We start from the raw sequence: 8271 nt of genomic DNA on the forward strand, positions 1-8271 counted from the left end.
AAGAGCTATTGATCTCAGAACAAATTTTCTCTACTCTTTGGCCCATGGGAAGAGGAGATCCAAAGATGCCAATATGAGTCGATTGGTCCACTGATCCATTCTACCTTTCCCTCATCTTATACAACAAATTCTAAGCAAGGAGTTTTTTTTTTTTTTTAATCCTAGTTTTTTTAAATTAACATATAATGTATTATTTGCTCCAGGGGTACAGGTCTGTGAATCATCAGACTTACACACTTCACAGCACTCACCATAGCACATACCCTCCCCAATGTCCATAACCCAAACAACCTCTCCCTACCCCTCTCCCCCCAGCAACCCTGTTTGCTTTGTGAGGTTAAGAGTCTCTTAGAGTTTATCCCCCTCCTGATCCCATCTTGTTTCATTTTTTCCCTCCTTACCCCTCACGACCCCCTGCCCTGCCTCTCAAATTCCTCATATCAGAGAGATTATATGATATTGGTCTTTCTCTGATTGACTTATTACACTTAGCATAATACCCTCTAGTTCTATTCATGTCATTGCAAATGGCAAGATTTTGGGGGTTTTGATGGCTGCACAGTATTCTGTTGTGTGTGTGTGTGTGTGTATATATATATATATATATATATATATATATATATATGCCACATCTTCTTTAACCATTCATCTGTTGATGGACATCTAGGTTCTTTCCATAGTTTGGCTATCGTGGACATTGCTGCTATAAACATTCGGGTGCGTGTGCCCCTTCGGATCACTACATTTCTACCTTTAGGGTAAATACCCAGTAGCACAGTTGCTGGGTCATAGGGTAGCTCTATTTTCAACTTTTTGAGGAACCTCCATACTGTTTTCCAGAGTGGCTACACCAGCCTGCATTCCCACCAACAGTGTAGGAGGGTTCCCCTTTCTCTACATCCTCACCAACACTTGTCGTTTCCTGACTTGTTCATTTTAGTTATTCTGACTGATGTGAGGTGGTATCTCACTGTGGCTTTGATCTGTATTTCCCTGATAAGCAAGTAGTTTTTTAACCTGCTTAACTTCATCCTGAGTGGGTCCCAGGATCTCCACAAATGATATTATTATACAAGACAGCTTAACAAGGCACCTTCAAATTTACTGTAAATTGCTACAGACTTGGGGTGTCTTTCAGTTTCCAGGAAAGCCAAAATGCTCCTTTCTGTATTCTCTCAGTATGGTGACCTATAATTTCAGAATACTATGCAGCCTCTATTTTGGTTTCCCTGCCCATTCATTAGTCTGAAAAATGTCTGTTATCATCTGAAGCATTTACATTCCAAGCCTAAAATCAGCCTTCTGCTCAGCATCTCTTTGTTCTCTGGAAAGCAACTGCCTCCTGCCAATGGATTTTCAAGGAAAAGCAGACATTATAATGTATCTGGTACAGTGGAGCCTTGGACTCTCACTCCAGACGTCAACACCAGCATCAAGTGTAGCCTTGACACATATATCCTCATAGGATAATCAACAGCATGTGTAATATTGGGTGCCTGTCATGGGCTCTGCACTACTTCATGTGATGTGGAAGAGTCAGAAGTAGAAATAATGCCTGCTTTTCTTTTGAAAAGAACTTTATATCTAGCCCCTTATATTGGTCTTTGGCAAATAAGAGATAATAAAAATATTACTTGAAAAAGAGTCATAGGAGCTCTGAGAAAACTAACATATGAGAAGCTAGAGAGTGCAAGTTAATTCACAGTTAATGACTCCCTTAGGTGGTGGTGCGGCTATCAAGCATATAGGAATTCAAAGAAGAGAGAGATTAATACGGACTGGAGTTGTTACGGTGAAGCATGCACACATTTCAGTGCATTAAGTGCTATTGGCAGAAGCATTAGAAAGAGAGCTTGTATTTCAAGTGAAAAAAGAAGATCACAAGTAAAGGCCAAAAGATAAGGTATTGAGTCAGTGAAAAAACTGGCTAACTAGAAAATGGAGATATGGAGTAGAGTCAAAAACAAGTTAGATAATAAATGGGACCAGGTAATAAAGGCTGTTAAAAGACAGAGGAATCCTCAGTAGATCTAGTGCCAAAGTTTGTTTCTTGGTTTATTATTTATAATTCAGAATATTTTTCTCCCTATGAAACAAGGACACAAATTGTGATCTAAGTAATGAGTAGCCCTATATATACACCTTCCTGTCTTCAGGAGATGACTAGATTAGACAGATCCATAATTATCAAGCATATCTGTTCTTTCTTGGAGAATTTGTTTTCATTAACCTTTCACAATACTGGAATAAGTTCAGCTAAGCCCCAGAAACAACTCAGCAAGGCTTGTAACCGGTCTGTAGTCAGCTCCCCTTCCTTCAGTCCACAGTAACTATTAAAACATCATCAGTCTCCTTAAGATCCTTGCCACTGTGCTTGGTAGCAAATGACTTGAACTGTTGCTTTGTGATCAAATAAAAACCATCCATGAATTCCCTCAGCATATCTCACCAAATTGTATATACTTCTCTTTTTTTAATTTCCCTCCCCATACCTTCTATCATTGACTTTCCCCTCCCTGATTCTCCTTTTCTCTTCCTTCCTTCTTTTCTCAGTCTATTCACCTTTCCATCATGAGTTCCTCCATATCCATAGCTCCAACTACAAACATATCAATACCTCCTAAAATCCGTATCACCACATTTTTTTAACTGAACTTTGGGTTCCTCTTTATAGCTACATATAAGAAATTTCACTTGTATATACAATGGATACTTCAAACTCAACTTGTCTAAAATGTAATTTGCCTGACATATCAGATAAAGGGCTAGTATTCAAAATCTCTAAAGAACTTACCAAACTCAACACCCAAAAAACAAATAATACAATCAAGAAATGGGCAGAAGACATTAACAGACATTTCACCAAAGAAGACATCCAAATGGCCAAAAGAAGATGCAAAAATGCTCCACATCACTCGGCATCAGAGAAATACAAATAAAAACCACAACGAGATAACCACCTCACACCAGTCAGAATGGCGAAAATTAGTAAGTCAGGAAATGACAGATGTTGGCAAGGATGCGGAGAAAGGGGAACCTTCTTACACTATTGGTGGGAATGCAAGCTGGTGCAGCCACTCTGGAAAACAGTACGGAGGTTCCTCAAAAAGTTGAAAATGGAGCTACCATATGACTCAGCAATCGCATTACTGGGTATTTACCCTAAAGATACAAATGTAGTGATCTTAAGGGGCATGTGCACCTGAATGTTTATAGCAGCAATGGCCACAATAGCCAAACTATGGAAAGAGCTCAGATGTCCATCAACAGATGAATGGATAAAGAAGAAGTGGTATATATATACAATGGAATACTACACAGCTATCAAAAAATGAAATCTTGCCATCTGCATCAACATGGATGGAGCTAGAGGATATTATGCTAAGAGAAATAAGTCAATCAGAGAAAGACAATTATTATATGATCTCACTGACATGAGGAATTTGAGGCAGGGCAGGGGGTCATGGGGGAAGGGAAGGAAAAATAAAACAAGATGGGACCAGGCAGGGAGACAAAATAAGAGATGCTTAATCTCTGGAAATAAACTGAGGGCTGCTGGAAGGGAGGGCCAAGGGAGGGATGGGATGGCTGGGTGATGGACACTGGGGAGGGTATGTGCTATGATGAGTGCTGTGAATTGTGTAAGACTGATGATTCACAGACCTGTACCCCTGAAACAAGTAATACATTATATATGTTAATATAAAGCCTGGCAGGGACCAAAAAAATAAGTAAATAATAAAATAAAATGTAATTTGCCATATGTGGTAGACAGAATAATGGCCCCTCAAAGATGTCCATATCCTAAACCCCAGAACTTGTGAATATGTTAGGTTACATGCTCAGGGGAATTAAACTTGCTAATCAACAGAACTTAAACTAGAGACATTATCCTGAATTATTCAGGTGGACCCAATGTAATCACAAGAGCTTTTTTGTTTTATTTTGTTTTTTTTTTTAAGATTTTTTTTTATTTATTTGTCAGAGAGAGAGAGAGAGAGAGAGATCACAAGTAGGCAGAGCAGCAGGCAGAGACAGAGGGAGAAGCAGGTTCTCCGCCGAGCAAGGAGCCCAACATGGGACTCGATCCCAGGACGCCGGGATCATGACCCGAGTCGAAGGCAGCCACCTAACCAACTGAGCCACCCAGGTGTCCCTTGTTTTTGTTTTTTAAATAATCTCTATACCCAACTGGGGCTTGAACTCACAACCCTGAGATCAAGAGTCATGTACTCTACCACCTGAGGCAGCCAGGTGCCCCCACAAGGGCTCCTAAAGGTAGAAAAGGGGAGTTGCAGGGAGATTGGTGGGGAAGAATGGTCAGAGACAAGCAGTGTTACTGGTTTTCAGGATGAAAGGAAAGGGAGTCAGACACAAGCCAAGGAATGTGGGCATCCTGTACAAAATGGAAAAGGCAAGGAAATGGATTCTCTCTTAGAGTCTACAAAAAAGAATACAGCCCTGCTGACATCTTGATTTTATCTAGTAAGACCCATGCCAGATTTCTAACCAATAGAACTGTAAAAATAATAAAGTCATGTTGTTTTAAGCCATTAAGTCTATGGTAATATGTCACAGTAGCAATAGAGAATTAGTATACCATTTCTATCCCAAATCTCGGCCCTCATGTATTTTGTTTGTTTTGGAGAGTAGCACTCTGATTGGTCATATTAACTTTTTTTCCTCTCAGAAGATTTTAGAATGTCTTTAAGTTCACAGAATGTAAAAATAAACTATCCGTATATAGTTAAAATTTCAAGATAAGAATATGAACATACAATTCTTAAATATAAAGAGGAGGGGGAAAGAAACTTGGCAATATTTCTTCAGAACATTCAAGGTCTAACACTTTCACATATTTTCTTTCTGTACTAAAAATTCATGCAATCCTATTTGTCTTTATTAAATTTAACACAGTTATGAGAAGGTAGCATTCTTTTTATTAGCTAATAGATTTGTAACACCAGAGTATAAACATTGTTTTTCCCTGTGTTTTGAGGTAGGCTTGACGAAATTGAGTTAACAGTATGTTGCCTAAACTGCTGCTTACCTAAATTCTGTTTCTTACCTGATTCCTTATCATTTTTCAGTGTACCGTCCACTTTAAATTAACTATCTTTCTTAGGAAATAGTTTGTTTCCTTGTGTAAAAGGCATCTTCTTTATTTCAGTAGTTAAAATGTTGAGTGGCTACTGATTCTCTTCATCTCTACATTTTGCATTTTTTACTTCTATCTACTAGTATTTTTGAGGAAAACAGAGAAATAGAAATGTGGTAAGATGGTAGACCAGGAAGACATGGAGAATTCTTTCCAAAGACATTTAGAAAACAAAAATAAATAAAAGTAAGTGTGCTTCTGAGCTTGAAAAAAAAAAAAAGTAGTAAATTCCAGGTGCAGAAATGAAGCAGGAACTGAAAACTAGAGCAGTCCTTATGTAATCAGATGTGGCAATACTCTGGGGAGTGTTTATTAATCTCCATAATCCTTTTTGTTTTAACATCTCAAGGAGCAATGGACCATGAATTTTTCAGGCCCATGTGTGTGTGTGGCGGGGGTGGGGGAGGTGGGGGGTGGTGGTGGTTGGAACCGAAATCTCTTCACAAAAAAAGCAGGAATCTCAAAGAGTTACCCCTCAGTGAAACTGCATTCTAAAAAAGCAGGGGGCAGGCAAGGAAGTCATTCTCTCTGGGTGAAAATAATATGCCCCTGAGAAATCAAACCCCTGGTTCTGTGCCTTGTGCAACCCAGGATGGAAATCATTCAACACTCATGGTCAAGAAACTCCCATGCCATGAAATCAGCTTTAAAGCTGTCCCATGCAAGTGCTTCCCTGTTTGTGTGGCACACACAGCTACTGTAGAGGGACATTCCCTCAACACACATCGTATGTGATTATCAAAAAGCAAACAACTCCACAATAAAAAATAACCAAGCATAAGAAACAACCTGCCACTAGTGAGTGGTGAAAGACACAAAAAATAAGACGCACGCAAAGACTTGAGATGAAAAGATAGCCAGAAAAGGAGTGCGAGACTATCAAACCAATAAGTTTAAAATCATTAGAATCATGTATTGTTAAAATACTAAGAAAAGAAGATCCTAATATAAAATTCGAGATCTTATAAAGTACTAAATAGAACTTTCAGAAAGAAAAAAAATATAGAGTCCTTGAGAACTGGTAAAACATGGCACACTTAACACAAGCCTTTATGTCCACTCCTGAAACCCCACCAAAGGGAAAATAAAGAAATTAAAAGGGCTTAACCATGTAAGGACAAGAGAATAGGAGCAAAGATAACAAGTGCCAACAGAAATTTTATAAGCTGGAACTCAGATCTATGAATAGCAACTGGGTTGGTTGTGGGTTGGAGACAACCTACATCCAAATCTATGGTGTTGGTGGGAAGAAGAAGACGGGTGGGGAGGAATAGCTACAAAGAAGCAAGATAATGCCACAGAACCCCCAAAAGTCTCAGTACTGAGGCACTAGGGTGTACTAAAGGGCCTGAGGGACTGGTTGGAAGCCTTTGAAAGGTAGGATTCAATCCCCCAAACACTCTCCTAACACCTAAGAAGTCAAGCAATTACTTTTAAGCCATCAAGCAGAAGAGGGAAAATTAAACCAAATAAGCTCTGAACTAGGGGACACCAGGCCTGCTGAGGGCACATACTGAAAATAGAGGAATTACAAGAAAGTTTACACACGGGGCAGTGAGATGCTGTTTCCCTCTAGTACCTGCCCCTGCCCACTCCAGTTCTCAGAATGCTGGCAACCAAGCTTATACACACACCAAAAACAAAGAGAAAACACTTAAAGTAAGAATAACCAAAAAATACAGAACAAGGAGTAAAAATTAGGCACATATCAGATTTCCCAACAGCAACATAGATGATCAAATATTAGAGGTTACCCAGGACTGAAGGGACACCAGGACTGTGGATTTTTAGTTCTGAAACTGGCAAGTCCCACTAACTAGTACAACTAAGTCACTGTAATTCAAAGCCAGAGGACAACAAGAGTATTTTGAATGTGCCAGAGGAAAATAACTGCATACTTTGAATTCTATACGGCTCAAGTACCTTTCATGGTTGATTGGGAAACTAAGACATTTTCAGACAACTACAACTAAGAGAGTTTACTGTTTGGAGAGTCTTCCTAAAGAACTACTAAAGGGTATATACTTTAGAGAGCAGCAAGTTGAACCCAAAAGAATGAAGTGAAATACAGAAGAAATTCTGAGCAAGTAAATTGTTAAACATTTATCTAACCTAAGTAACTATAGACTGTATAGAATAGTCATAATAAGAATGACTAATTTAAGGGGTATTAAAATATGATGATAATGAAGTATTAAAAGCCACAGGGGTGTCCTTGGATCTTTCCAGTAGTGGAGTAGAGATGTTGATTAAATCAGACAGTACATCAACTATGCATGCTAAAATTTTAAGAGTGATGAATAAAGACTAGACATAGAACATATAGCTTCTAAATCAAGGAGCAAAAAGGTAAAAGAGGGGTAGATATAAAAAACTCATTTCAGTAGAATGAAGGAAAGATGGGGGAGAGCAAAGAAAAAAGCATCATAAGTAGTAAGTGAAATTGAAGTGGCAGAAAGTAAATACTTACATTTCACAGTCAACATATATACAAATGCACTAAACTTTAGAGTTAAAATACAGATTATAAGATTGGGTTATAAAAATATATAGCTATACAGTGTTTATAAGTTACTAAAAACATAAGATATGGAAAGGCATACAGTCAATTTGGCACTGCTATAGTAAAAAAGGCACTGCTATAGTAAAACTAGATAAAATTATTCTCAAACCAGTATGGTATTGGCATAAAAACAGAAATACAGATCAATGGAACAGACCAGAAACCCAGAAATAAACCCACACATATATGGCCAATTAATTTATGACAAACGAGTCAAGAATATACATGAATACAAGAGTGAATATACAAGAATATATGGTGAAAGGAGGCACCTGGGTGGCTTACTTGGTTAGGAGTCCAACTCCTGGTTTTGGCTCAGGTCACATTCTCATGGGTTGTGAGATCGAGCCCGGATCTGGCTCCGCACTCAGCAGGGGGTCTGCGTGAAGATTCTCTCCCTCTGCCCCTCTCCCATCTTGCACATGAACTTTCTCTCTCTCAAATAAATAAGTAAACAAATCTTTTTTTTTTTTCAAAGAATATATGGTAAAAGAACTATCTCAATAAATGGTGCTGGGAAAACTGGACAGCCACATGCATCAGAATTAAA

The sequence above is a fragment of the Lutra lutra genome, chromosome 8 (genome assembly GCF_902655055.1).
Source record: "Lutra lutra chromosome 8, mLutLut1.2, whole genome shotgun sequence".
NCBI lineage: Eukaryota > Metazoa > Chordata > Mammalia > Carnivora > Mustelidae > Lutra > Lutra lutra.